Source organism: Centruroides vittatus, unplaced genomic scaffold (assembly GCF_030686945.1).
Source record: "Centruroides vittatus isolate TY-2023 unplaced genomic scaffold, ASM3068694v2 contig_717, whole genome shotgun sequence".
NCBI classification, from domain to species: domain Eukaryota; kingdom Metazoa; phylum Arthropoda; class Arachnida; order Scorpiones; family Buthidae; genus Centruroides; species Centruroides vittatus.
In genome coordinates this window covers 3,091,661-3,106,433 of record NW_027122456.1, presented here as the reverse complement: position 1 = coordinate 3,106,433, position 14,773 = coordinate 3,091,661, and the positions used below count along the sequence as shown (strand labels likewise).

The 14,773-nt window shown below is 37.0% G+C and overlaps 2 protein-coding genes across 5 annotated transcripts in view; both read left to right on the top strand.

Moving 5' to 3' along the window:
* LOC136980687 (dynein axonemal heavy chain 2-like) overlaps nt 1-14,773 on the top strand; it is a 647,596-nt gene that overhangs the window by 125,560 nt on the left and 507,263 nt on the right. The window lies entirely within an intron of this gene.
* cin (Molybdenum cofactor synthesis protein cinnamon) overlaps nt 13,379-14,773 on the top strand; it is a 34,985-nt gene continuing 33,590 nt past the window's right edge. The window contains exon 1 of one of the 4 annotated variants that reach the window (XM_067276877.1): nt 13,379-13,635. The gene's annotated coding sequence lies outside the window, so the exon portion shown is untranslated. Of the gene's footprint in view, nt 13,651-13,761; nt 13,785-14,773 lie in introns of those variants that run through there. The other 3 variants (XM_067276876.1, XM_067276878.1, XM_067276879.1) reach the window with 3 other exon arrangements.

Genomic DNA, 14,773 nt, shown 5'->3' with positions numbered 1-14,773 from the left:
TTTTCCGAACCTTGTTAAACACACGGAACATTTCTCAGCGGTTTTGTTTTTGTTTTTTTTTTAATATATTAAAATATACGTATTATACTCTGTAATACTACGAAACTAGAGCCTTATACCCCGTTCGCACCGAGCATTTCAATCTAGATTGTGAGCAAGGTCGGGGACTATGTCTTGGTGCGATCTCTCTCGACCGTTTCAATCTCGACCGAAACGAGGTTGAATCGCGATCGATTCAAGAGAGTTCTTGAAACTAGATCCGGTCGTAAGAGAGATCCCACAATCCCACGTGCGCGAGATAATACAAGGTGGCTGTTGAACACGTGTCGGGCTATGGACAGCGAAATAAAAAGGATATTGTATTTTCTATTATCAGTTGTGCCATTCGGGTGAAAAACATCTCTGCCTAAAAAAAAGAAAGGTTGACAGCACTAATACACTATTGTTACCTGGTCTTCGCCAGGGCTCGTTACGTTTGACGGCCGGATGGCCGAGCGGTCAAGGTGGCAGCCTACCGCTCTGGGGGACCCGGGATCGAATCCGAACGGGTCGAATAATCCCCAGGAATTTTTCGGGGGGTGGTCCGTTCGGATATGTCGGGCCCCGTCCCTCACCACCCGGTCGCCCCGTTGTGGGCCTGGCCGAACCCATAATGGGCCTACTAAAAGAGGCCCTCTTAGTGCCGACAGGGCGGAAAGAGTTAAAAAAAAAGGGCTCGTTACGTTCCAAATAGGCCACTGATTATTAGATACACTCAAACCTGTTTTTGTGCGGTCTTTTTTTGTGAGATTTTTTATATGTGCAATGTGTTTTGTGCAATTATTTTTGTGAGTATACCAATTTGATTGAAATTCATATACCGCGCACAAAAAATCACACAAAACAAATCGCACAAAAAAGAGATCGCACGAAAACAGGTTTGAGTGTATATCGCAAGAAAAGGTATTGTACAATATTTATTTCCAGCGAAAACTTCCATTTCGTTTGTCAGTGATTGTCAGGAAAAAATTTTCTGCTAGCGAACCCTTTGTTAACTATTTTGAATATCACCACTGCGTGTAATAGAACTGCCTGGGCTGAAACATTTGAAAAAAAAAAGATATTTACAAACCGTTCGAAATAAGGACAACATGAACATACATAGTCCATTTATATGTTACTGCAGGCCTATTATGACAGAATTTAGCAAAATCGCTGTAGAAAAAATTGCCGTTATAAACAATGTTGATATAAAATTAGATGATATCATCGTTTTGTTACAAAATATACTTTAAATTATAATTACGTTACTGAACGCCGTTTACTTAAATCGTTATTGAAAGTTTTAATTGGCATAAATTTGAGCTTTTGTACCATTTTGAATAAAATGCATTTTATATGCATAAAATGAAGTTGTAAAACTGAATTAGCTCCATGGGAAACCTCCATGAACTTTGACCTATAGACCCGGAAGTTTTGCTGATAACGAGAAAGGCTTAAGTTTAAAATTTGAGCTTTCTGGACCCAGTGGTTTCTCTACGATCGTCTGCAGTGCCGGGTGAAGAAAATACCGCTTTTTTGCAGATTTTTGCAATTTTCGATTGCTTATATTTCGGCAACCGCTTTATACAAAATCTTGAAATTTTGCACACTACCTAAGAGAACAATTTTCCTTCGAACGACAAAATTACTATAAGTGTTTGAGGGACGGAGAAATCGACCCTCGAAAATCGGCAACTCTTGATTCCTGTATATGTAGTTTACTTGCCGGGGAGTCACTACTGACTATCATGACTCCTGATATAAGACACTAGATTATTGAATCAAATTTCATCCGTTATTATTAAATACAGAACGTCCTCAATATACGTCATACTTAACTTTCGGGGCGCCTGGTGGGGTCTCAGAAGCACGACTTATTTTTAAAAGTTCACAACTATTTTAAGCCGAATATCATAATTATTAGCTATGATTTTCCGACAAAGATCCACTTAGATAACAATTGATCGGTTTCGTCACAGAAACGACGAATGGATCTTTTCACTTATTTTAGGAGATACTTTTCACTTTCTTTATTGTTAATATTCGTTTAGTCCAGATTTAATCGAATTGTTAGAAAAAGTAAAGAATTAATAAAAATTCGTGGCCGGCGTTAATTACATTTAGTAAATATAAAATATAATTATGACATACAAAGATAAAAAAAACTTTGCTTTTGTCTTTCTTTTTCGCCGTTCACTCCATCGGCAGTCCTTAGACGATTCACATAATCTCGGAGACGACCTTTCCTTTGAGGCTACAGCCTCCGCAGAACAAATGTAAAATCAGGTAACAGCGTCATCTGGTGTTATCGCCACATTCATAATATAACACTTTTAAAGTAAAGAATTAATAAAAATTCGTGGCCGGCGTTAATTACATTTAGTAAATATAAAATATAATTATGACATACAAAGATAAAAAAAAACTTTGCTTTTGTCTTTCTTTTTCGCCGTTCACTCCATCGGCAGTCCTTAGACGATTCACATAATCTCGGAGACGACCTTTCCTTTGAGGCTACAGCCTCCGCAGAACAAATGTAAAATCAGGTAACAGCGTCATCTGGTGTTATCGCCACATTCATAATATAACACTTTTAAAGTAAAGAATTAATAAAAATTCGTGGCCGGCGTTAATTACATTTAGTAAATATAAAATATAATTATGACATACAAAGATAAAAAAAACTTTGCTTTTGTCTTTCTTTTTCGCCGTTCACTCCATTTTATATTTACTAAATGTAATTAACGCCGGCCACGAATTTTTATTAATTCTTTACTTTAAAAGTGTTATATTATGAATGTGGCGATAACACCAGATGACGCTGTTACCTGATTTTACATTTGTTCTGCGGAGGCTGTAGCCTCAAAGGAAAGGTCGTCTCCGAGATTATGTGAATCGTCTAAGGACTGCCGATGGAGTGAACGGCGAAAAAGAAAGACAAAAGCAAAGTTTTTTTATCTTTGTATGTCATAATTATATTTTATATTTACTAAATGTAATTAACGCCGGCCACGAATTTTTATTAATTCTTTACTTTAAAAGTGTTATATTATGAATGTGGCGATAACACCAGATGACGCTGTTACCTGATTTTACATTTGTTCTGCGGAGGCTGTAGCCTCAAAGGAAAGGTCGTCTCCGAGATTATGTGAATCGTCTAAGGACTGCCGATGGAGTGAACGGCGAAAAAGAAAGACAAAAGCAAAGTTTTTTTTATCTTTGTATGTCATAATTATATTTTATATTTACTAAATGTAATTAACGCCGGCCACGAATTTTTATTAATTCTTTACTTTAAAAGTGTTATATTATGAATGTGGCGATAACACCAGATGACGCTGTTACCTGATTTTACATTTGTTCTGCGGAGGCTGTAGCCTCAAAGGAAAGGTCGTCTCCGAGATTATGTGAATCGTCTAAGGACTGCCGATGGAGTGAACGGCGAAAAAGAAAGACAAAAGCAAAGTTTTTTTTATCTTTGTATGTCATAATTATATTTTATATTTACTAAATGTAATTAACGCCGGCCACGAATTTTTATTAATTCTTTACTTTAAAAGTGTTATATTATGAATGTGGCGATAACACCAGATGACGCTGTTACCTGATTTTACATTTGTTCTGCGGAGGCTGTAGCCTCAAAGGAAAGGTCGTCTCCGAGATTATGTGAATCGTCTAAGGACTGCCGATGGAGTGAACGGCGAAAAAGAAAGACAAAAGCAAAGTTTTTTTATCTTTGTATGTCATAATTATATTTTATATTTACTAAATGTAATTAACGCCGGCCACGAATTTTTATTAATTCTTTACTTTAAAAGTGTTATATTATGAATGTGGCGATAACACCAGATGACGCTGTTACCTGATTTTACATTTGTTCTGCGGAGGCTGTAGCCTCAAAGGAAAGGTCGTCTCCGAGATTATGTGAATCGTCTAAGGACTGCCGATGGAGTGAACGGCGAAAAAGAAAGACAAAAGCAAAGTTTTTTTATCTTTGTATGTCATAATTATATTTTATATTTACTAAATGTAATTAACGCCGGCCACGAATTTTTATTAATTCTTTACTTTAAAAGTGTTATATTATGAATGTGGCGATAACACCAGATGACGCTGTTACCTGATTTTACATTTGTTCTGCGGAGGCTGTAGCCTCAAAGGAAAGGTCGTCTCCGAGATTATGTGAATCGTCTAAGGACTGCCGATGGAGTGAACGGCGAAAAAGAAAGACAAAAGCAAAGTTTTTTTTATCTTTGTATGTCATAATTATATTTTATATTTACTAAATGTAATTAACGCCGGCCACGAATTTTTATTAATTCTTTACTTTAAAAGTGTTATATTATGAATGTGGCGATAACACCAGATGACGCTGTTACCTGATTTTACATTTGTTCTGCGGAGGCTGTAGCCTCAAAGGAAAGGTCGTCTCCGAGATTATGTGAATCGTCTAAGGACTGCCGATGGAGTGAACGGCGAAAAAGAAAGACAAAAGCAAAGTTTTTTTTATCTTTGTATGTCATAATTATATTTTATATTTACTAAATGTAATTAACGCCGGCCACGAATTTTTATTAATTCTTTACTTTAAAAGTGTTATATTATGAATGTGGCGATAACACCAGATGACGCTGTTACCTGATTTTACATTTGTTCTGCGGAGGCTGTAGCCTCAAAGGAAAGGTCGTCTCCGAGATTATGTGAATCGTCTAAGGACTGCCGATGGAGTGAACGGCGAAAAAGAAAGACAAAAGCAAAGTTTTTTTTTATCTTTGTATGTCATAATTATATTTTATATTTACTAAACGAATTGTTAGAGTTCTTAAAGCAAAATGGAAATAAATAAATACATTAAATGGTTAATTTTCGCTATGTTTTATATATACATTATATCTCATATGAAATTCACACCGCTATACTCTAAACTTTAAAGCGCCCTCCAGCTGCTTAACTAAATTACAAAGGTAGACAAAATTGGGGTTTCTATACTTGAAGTTTATTGTTTTTCCGGTTGTAAGGGACATGATAAGATCGAAATTTCTATTCATTTTTATACGAGAATATTAGGTTTTTGCGTACATATTGACGTTAACATCAATGTACGAGTATATGCAGGGAAAATCACGCAATTTGGCCAAACTCTTAATATTAACTTTCGTGGCAACGAAACAATAAAACTCTGTGTACTAACAAATTGTCAGAGTTTTATTGTTGCGAGCGGTCGTTGATTGTTAATGCGAACGGTTGGATTTTTAGTTCGTGCGGTCAAAATTTTTTCGTTTCGAGTGTTTTTCTCAGTTTTGTTTCGTTTGCGTCGATTTTATCGGTAAGTACAGACTACGATGTTTCTAATTTTACGTATTTTTTGAACATTGTTAAGCCGAATATCACAATTAGTGTGATTTTAAACGTTTCTCACCATAGCTGTAAAAATCTAAATATGTTAAACTTAACAGATTGTCCGTCGTTCGTTTTCTAACTAATTCGTTTTAGGACTGAGTGTTCACGGAAATTTCCAAAATTTACAACTTTTCGGTCACTCTCATTGAACTGAAGAAGTTTCTGTCTTTATTACATCTAATATTATGAAGAGATCAGACCCCACTGTACTCGGCAAGAAATTGGTTCGGTTAAGCTTCTGTTTAAGTAAAATTTCGGCTCTTTCATCAGGGTTTTATATATGTTTCTAATTCCCTAATCGCTTAATTATTTAACTACTTCTTAAGTAGAAATAAGTTGAAACCGGTTACTTTGTACCTGAATATCTGTAGTCTTGGGAAAACAGTGGAAAGACAAATTTTTATGACAACGGATATATAAATCGTAAATTTAAGGAAAATAAATTCTAGAGCTTTTTTTTGTACCATTGTACGTCTCATTCATTAAATTTGGTAACTAAATGATGCTGCCAAAGTAACAGTTAATTTTTAACACTGTACTAGGATTGTACACGTTTTTTCTGCATCCACTTATAGCTGGGACATACTAAATCGTAATATCACCGGTTTAACATTGAAATCCGTAAGTAATATAAGATGGGAGAGCGGAATAAACGCAGAATAAATATATCAAATATTTTAATGGATTTTTTTTAAAACTCCTGTCAACTATACAGAACTATCATAAAAACATGCCAGTAAACTCCTATCGGTTGGGTTAAGTTATAAATCTAGTCTAGGGTGAGCAACCGTTTTTATAACATGGGCCAGAATAAATTTTACGTTTTTTCCGCGGGCCGTAGTAGTTAATTGACGCCTTCTTGTGACTTTAATTTTTTTAGTCTGCAAATATGAAATAAATAAATAAAAAGTTAATTACTACATTTATTTCTCTTATCGTTTTCGAAAATTACAAAGAATTGGAAAACTAACTATTAATTAGTTATTTTTCCAATTTAATAATCTATTAAAGATCTCGCGGGCCGGATAGAAACTTTTCGCGAGCCGTAGCTGGCCCGCGGGCCGGGGGTTGCCCGCTGTTGATCTAGTCTGCTCATGATTCACATAATCAGGCGAGGGTGGCCGAATATCTATCAGGCGGCTAACAGCCCACAACCGCTTCGGGATATAAAGTCGGACTCTTTACGCGTGTGTTGCTTCTACCAGCTAAACCGTGACGTTGGTGCTCTGTAAAGCGCATGCGCCAATGCCTATAATCTGGCTGCTTGGAAGTTGACAGGCAGGCGGCTAACAGCCCACAACCGCTCCGGGATATAAAGTCGGACTCTACGCGTGTGTCGCTTCTACCAGCTAAACCGGGTGAGGTTGGTGCACTGTAAACCGCATGTGCTAATGCCTATATAATCTGGCTGATTAGAAACTGACCCGGTTTCGACATTCCTTCCGCCACTGAATTATTCGAATATACAATAGCAATCTTATCGTTTTTTTTCACATGTAGTATAGAAATTTGTAAAAGATACATAATGCAGTTATAATAAAATATTAATTTTAATTAATTCAAAGTACGTTAAAATATGAAAATTTATATTTTATAAAATACAAGGGAAGGTCATTGGAAGGTGGAAGCGGCGTTTCCATCGCTTCCAATGACGGCACGCCACTGGTAATATATTTTGTGTTTGTTTGATTTTAAACACTTTCATGGTGTTAGTAGATAAACGTTTAGGCAGCTGCTAAGCATCTGTAAAGAATGATCCAGACCTATTTGCATGGAACATGCAAAATTACTATGTGAAAAATGCCTGAATTCTCGATTTCAAATTTTAACTGAAGATTTATTTTTATGCCTTAACAGATAATTATATTATGTGTCATTAAATTGTAGCCAAAATACTTAGGTTATGATTAGATTACGTCATGATTACCAAAGAAAAGTTTTATTTTTGTTATAACAGTTAATGTTTTTTATTATGCAGTCGTGTGAATAAATATTTCACTTAAATCAATGATTGTTTTATTTTAAATATGTCTTTATAAATCAATTATATATATATACTATAACATATGTATATAAACATATACATATGTTATATATATATATATATAATTACATATACATATAATACTAACATATACATATGTTAGTATATATATACTAACATAATATTCAAATTGTTTTTACAGGCCATATAATGTAGTGTTTTATTTCAGGGTCTTCTGAACCCCGCCAGGCTCACGGCGCAATTTTCTTTACCAGGCACCCCGAGGGTTAAGTTCCTAAAACGCGTTGTAAATGAAATGGTGTACATCGAATATCAATTTCTCACCGAAATAATATATTATGGTACATTGCTGACCAACTAAAAACAATTTATGTGCAAGTGTCTAGTGTACAATAAGAAACTGTTTATATGGAAGTGTCGCTACTTGTTATACCTAGTATAACAAGATGACGGCCGAATGTTTGAGCGGTTAAGACTTCGGTCTACCGTTCTGACATCGATTCGGTCTGTTGAAGAACCCAGGACGGTCTGTCAAGTCCCGTTCCATACAGTTCGGCTGCCCACATCGTGGATCTTTTCTTACCACACTAAATTTAACAGAAAAATTCATCACAAAACGATTATTGATGCCAATGTGTGAAATTCTGTTTAATCCATGCAAGATGTGTAATTACCAGAGCCCCTTCGGCCGCCAATTTAAAATCTTTTAATCTTTAAAATTGGCGTTTCCACTTCCCGGGACGAGGACCCAGGGGTTGGATTTGTGGGAAGCGAGTGTTCGGGTTGTTTCATTGTGTGGTATTACACAGAACAAGGCGCTTGGCGTATAAGTGCGTGAGTGCGAGAATTCGAGTAAAGGTTAAACGGTGTATTATCTTCGTGTACAGTGATGTTATGTCCATGCGTGTGTGTGTGTGTAATCGAAGAACATCTTCGGCATGTCTATAAACAGAAAAACAGTAAATTACAATACGAGAATAAGATGTGTTAAAAAATGAAACGAAAGAGTTCTTACCATCGGAGATTTCGGAAAATATTCACTTGTCCACTTGGTCCTCTCGGTGGTAAAGTTGGGGAGGGAGATTCTCCTCCCAAATGTTCTTAGAAAACACAAAGGCAGTGAGAAAACGAGAAGTTCATTCATTTATTACCTAAGGTTAATATTAATACCTTTATCAGACAGTCTTTCTTCCCGAACAGTGTTATGAGAAGAGCGAAAAACCTGACCTAGCCTAGCATAGCCTAATCTAACCTACCCTAACCAGAAGCTCAATCCTCATAACAGCTGTTTGGGAAGAAAGGTCGGCCGCATGTCGTGTCCGGTGAGTAGAAGTGTCACGTCCGGGTGGTCACAATCGGGAGTCAAATCCGTTGTCGTCGACTTGTCTCCCGAGTGTCACGTTCGGGAGACAAGTCCGTGGGTCACGACCGAGTAAGAGAAGTCACGTCCGGGAAAAGGTGTCGAGTCCGGGTGAAAAGTGTCGAATCCGGTAAGAAAGTCGCATCCGGGTGAAGAAGAGGAAATCGAAGAGGATCACCGCCTAGGCCAAGGGAACCGCAGCCGTCCGCAGCAACGAAACCACGGACAGCACGGTTCCTCAACTTCGGCGGCTCTCTCCTCCGATTCCTCCCCGTTCTGACTTCGGCAAGGCGATGGCGTCGCCGTCGCGGACGAACGGGCAGAACGCGACCAACCAGAAAATGTCAACTCGGACGAGCTGTCATTTTCTACATCCGCCACAGCAAGGTCTGTGGCCGGACGACCCCCGAAGACCTTGGCCAAGTGCACTGGACCCAGGGTGTAGCGTCGCATGATCCCGACTCCGAGAGGATGCTACGCCACGCGCACTTGGGGAAGGTCTTTTTCACCTGCTGCCTCTCGCTCGTCGAGCCCCCGCTCCTCCAACGGCACGGAACGACAGACTCGTTCCGCGTCGTCCGAGGAACCCCCTCCCTCCGGCGCCACCGCCTGCCTCCGCCGGAACCGCCTCCAAAGCCGCATCAACGTCGTCATTCTGTAAAAAAAGAAAATTTGCAATTAGTCCCGAAACCCGAAAACAAAAGCTTAAATTAATGCTTAAATTCTTCCGAGAAAAACAAAATGCTGACCGCAGCTGCCTTTTTAAATCTAAAAGATTCGAATCCGAAGTGCAAACGGCCGACCATCGAACGATGTGCCGAGATGTCTTCTGGAACCGATCCTTCAAGTAATATTAAATAAATTCTTACGTCTAAAGTCAATATGGACTAAGACTTACCTGAAAAATCTTTAATCTTCTCTGCAAAAGTCTTCAAACCGCAAAAAACAGCACGCAATCGAAGAGCACAACAAAAGCACGTCCGACCACAACCAGAAACACAATCGAACTGCGAATCGTCATACGTGACGAATTTCGAACGAACGTTAAAAGACGCGTCAACAATGTTCGAATTACGTAAAAATTCGAATTAAAAAAAATCAATTTTATTTTTTAAATTAATTAATTAATTAATTTCTTTTTTAAATTTTGCTTCAACCATTTTCTTGTGTTTGGAATTTGATAAATAAATTATCTTCTGCATTTACATGCTGCAGAATGGCCACCGTGGAGAGGTAAAAGACGATCTTTTGAAATTTTACGTCTCGAGGCTTGACCATCTCCGAAAATTGCCCGAAATTCGTTTGAATACGTTGATAAATATCTTTTTCGTCCGTTTTCGGCATCGGATGAAATCAATCAAATTCTTAGGATTTCGATTTATTACGCCCAATATTATTTCGCTTTACGGAAAGATTCATCGGTCGCCGTCGGGGTTGCGGGTTTCGCGTATTAATGCAACGTCAAACTGGATAAAGTTAATATTTAAAATACCGAAAAACCTTTATAATGAACAAAAAGAAGTCCGAGACGACGGGAAACCGATACGTAGGAAAACAGACTGAGCCGGGGAGAAGCCACCATTCTTTCTCCTTGAATTTCTGGCTTTTTAAATGATCTGTCCCCTAAATTCTTAATTTAATCGGTTAATCAATTTGACTCTTCCGCTCGACTTGGTCCGCAAGTGTTGATCCAACTTTGAAACTTTCGCTCGCCATGATATTTTATTTTTTGACGGCTAAGAATTTTTTTTTTTTTTTTTTTGCCTTTATTACTTACAACGCGACAATTTTGCTTTCGAAGGAACCTACATTTATTTCCAAATTTTGTCATGTCTACGAGAGTCAGAGCTGGATGTTTCCCATCGGCATTGCAATCCGTTAGTTCGCGTCGACCCGTGACCTCAGGGGACTGCAATTGGAAAAAATTGTAGACCTCTAAATTCCCACAGTCTGTCTTAATCTCGAGAACGGAGTTAGATGAAATCCGAGACCAGATATATGGAAACTTTGAGAACGGGAGGTCCAATTAACTATATATGAACTTCCGATGCAAACCGGAAGTTACGGTTTTTCAATTCGAAACTCCACCTCCCGAAAGCAGTTAATAGATGACCTATTAACACAACTCTATTGTTAAAGAAAAAGTATGATGTACAGGGGCAAGCCACTACTAATTTGAGGTAGAAAGCACATGTTTTAAATTAAATGATTTAAAAATATGGTTAAAATTTGCATCCCCGGCATTGTGACGGCGTCACAATAAACAATTGCTCGTAGTTGTAGTTTGACTGTGAAAACTTTGGTTTCAACTTGTGAAAATATTTATAATGACAAACTACATTTTGTTATGAACCACGATATTGAAGTTAAAATTCCTCTAAGAGGTAATAAGAAGTTAATAATTTTCTGGGAAATGGAAGAAGCGTTGCATTTGCCTATCAAAAATAAACAAAGAAGTGCAAGAGACTGATATGTAGAAACCACACCATTAAGATGTGCACTATATCCATCATTGTGGATAACACAAGTATATAAAGGCGAACTAACGTTTTGTTCGTTATGTTGGAGACACTGAAGCCGTGAGCCTGAATAGAGTTTAGAAAATTACCAATCCAAAATGCATTCTTAAATAGGCGAAATAAAAACTGTTTTAATCTCGGTCTCTGCTAGTTGTGTATAATTAATAGTTAAATTCTTTTATGTCATACACGTCGAACACAGAATATAGTTACTCAACAGAATAGTGAATTCTATTTACAGAATTCGACTGTTTTCTGTATTCTGCCGATCGATAGGCTGTAAAATGTGACATATTCCCATTAACCATTAATACTATGTCCAAACGGCAAAAGTGAAAAACACCCAGCCTGCTGCTCTGAAGAATTGGGATTCGAGTTTGGGTCGAGTCAGAAATTACGAGTAGTTCTTTTATTACTGTTTTTAACTCCTTCCGTCCTGTGGACATTAAGAGGGCCTCTTCTTAGCAAGCCTATTATCAGTGGCGGCCTTAGGGGGTGACGAACAGGGCAATCGCCCGGGCCTCTCTCTTGCAGGGGCCTCGCGCAACAACTCGAGTAGAAAAAAGTTGATATTTAACACTTTTTATTTTATCCTTAGCTATTAGTTATAAGCCGCAAACATCATTTTTAAATCCCTGCGTATATCTTTTAAAGCATTTATGTAACTTAGTGTATTAGTCGTTACTAATTTGTCGTCTTTATGACTGTTAACTTTTATAAGTCTTCTAATATAATATTTTTATTTAATTTATATTTTTTAACACTAAATTTATTTATTTATAACTTTTGCATTTCTCGTCAATCATCAGAAATATCTATTTTTAATTCACATACTTTGCACAAAGGACAAGGGCCTCGCAAAGATCTGCTGCCCGGAGCCTCGCAATCATTAAGGCCGCACTGCCTATTATGGTTCGGCCAGACTCACAATGAAGCGGATGGTGAGGGACGAAGCCTAATATATCCAGACGGACTCCGTAAAATTACTGCGATTTTTTGGCCCATCCGAATTCGATCCCGGAGTGGTAGGTTGCCACTTCAACCATTCAGCCATCCGTCCATCATCTGTTTCATTTAGTCATTTTTCATATAGCACACCTGGAATTAACAGTAATTTTAAGCGTGAAAACCGAAAATTATTTGCATTCTCATCAGTAAATTGTGATCACATCACGTATTAAAATCACTGATATTAGAAAATCACAGTAAGAAATCATTCATCCCTAATTTGTGGGCAGACATCCTACTTTAAACGGTAATATTCTACTTGAAATCTAGCTGATCTGAAACATTCTAATAAAATGGCTTCCAATAATGAAAGTGGTTTGTTTTACTGTCAATTTTAATCAATCAGTCACCGTGTATTTTAAGCAATAAGAACACGGTGACTGATTGATTAAAAGCAATAGGAACACTTTTAAAATATCCGCTAGTTGATTGTGAAACAGATTAGCGGAAAGTAAAAATCGCGCGTGTATTGTGCGGCAACGTTGAAAGATCTAGGAATTTCAACTGCCACAAGAGAAAAGGGATATTTTCGCAAATCTTTTAAACTTTTGGCAAAACTTTTTGTTTCCAATTGGTTAAAAAAAGAAAAGAAACTTGAAAATCTCGCCAACAATTTCATGATGTAATAATAAAATTTTTTATTTGCCTTTACTAGTCTATACTTTTTTTTTCCTTAAACTCTTTCTGCCCCGTGGGCACTAAGAGGGCCTCTTTCTAGCAAGGGTTCGGCCAGGCCCATAATGGGGTGAGGGACGGAGTACGACATATCCAGACGGACCACCCCCGAAAATTCCTGAGGATTTCTCGACCCGTCCGCCTTGACCGTGCTACCTTGACCGCTAGGTCATCCGGCCCTTACTAGTCTATACATGTTAGCATTACTATTATCTAATGGAATTAACGAAGTTTATATAAACCTCTATAATTACACAATCAATATTATGCTATAATATATTGTCTAGGGAAATTTGGAAAATTTTTAGACAAAAATGTAGGAAAAATTTACAATTTTACCTGGCAACCCACTCTGCGTATGATTCCGCCAAAATATCGCTTTTTGAATCGCGGGTATTCTGTTTTCTCGACGATTGTGAACCAGACGTGAATAAAAATGAACGATTTATTAAAAAATTCAGAAAAATTGCTCAATGACTTATCTATTATTAGTTTCACCACACTGAAATAATAAAAAAACCAATTAAAACTCTTTTCTTTCACGAGATGTCGCACCCACGTGTTAAAAAGGGTAATCGCATCCCAAGGGATCGCATCCGTGATTGCATCACTGCGAGATAACACGTGTTTTGCATGTGAACGAAAGGGTAAAAGGTTGATAACTAATTTTCAGTTCATAGCTTTGTAAGCTTTTCTTCTTTTGCTAATATTTCGTTTATGAAATCGAAGATGATGCAATTAGATTATAAAATTCAAAATTTATCACAAGATTCCTCTGATATATTGTTACGTAAATGTAAATGAAAAATTTTTGCTTGCTTAATAGCATACGTTTTTCATACATTGTAGGAATTTTGCTGATGATATATCCGTTCAAAATTATTCATATTAGGCTAGGACAGTTGCATATATTAGTTAATTGAATTTTAATATAATATCACTTAATTTATTGAATGATTAGTCAAGTTTACAAATTGAATAATTGTTGTATAATTCGAAACTGTGTCTTCTTTTCTTTGATAATGAGCACCTAGTAGTGATAATGAATAAATGAATAATTGTAGATTTGAAGTAGTCACTCTTAAAGCTGTATGTATTACAAACATTAAGCTTCAATAGGGTAAAGGCTATAGTGATTGGCCTGCCTGCAATGATTGGCCCCCAGCCGCTAAAAATCACAAAATAAGAAATAGATACATCAAATTAGTCAGGAAACGATTTTAAAATGATGCGCCATTTATGTTTTATTTTTTTTGAAAAACAAATATGGTGGAAAAAATATTTTATGCCGTGAGTGGAGTTAGTTCAATGTAAAAAGAAGTTTCCTGGTAAGCAGAGTATGCTAGTTTCTAGTTTTTAGAAGTGCTATTTGCAATTGTATTTACAATTTATATTTATGAAATACTTCAATATGAACTAGTTTTATAGTTTTTGTTGTGTTGGGATGTTTGTGACCACGTTTTAGGACGACATGGCGTGGGCCAATAGCTGTCACCAGAGTTGTAATGGGGGTATAGTGATTGGCTCCCGGGTCAATCACTATAATTTTAAAGTTTTCTATGTTAATGGCATTTTTCATAGCAATAATCTCATAGCTAATGCGTATTAAAATTTGAAATCGATAGCACTACCCCCTACAATTATTGGCCCCGGGACTAATAACTATAGGGGCCAATCTCTACCTCTGCTAAAAGTTAATGTTATTTTTTTGTTAATTTTACCTAAAATGCCAAAAACAGGAAAAAAGGCCTACTCTAAAGAGAGTCTCTATGCAGCTATAGAAGC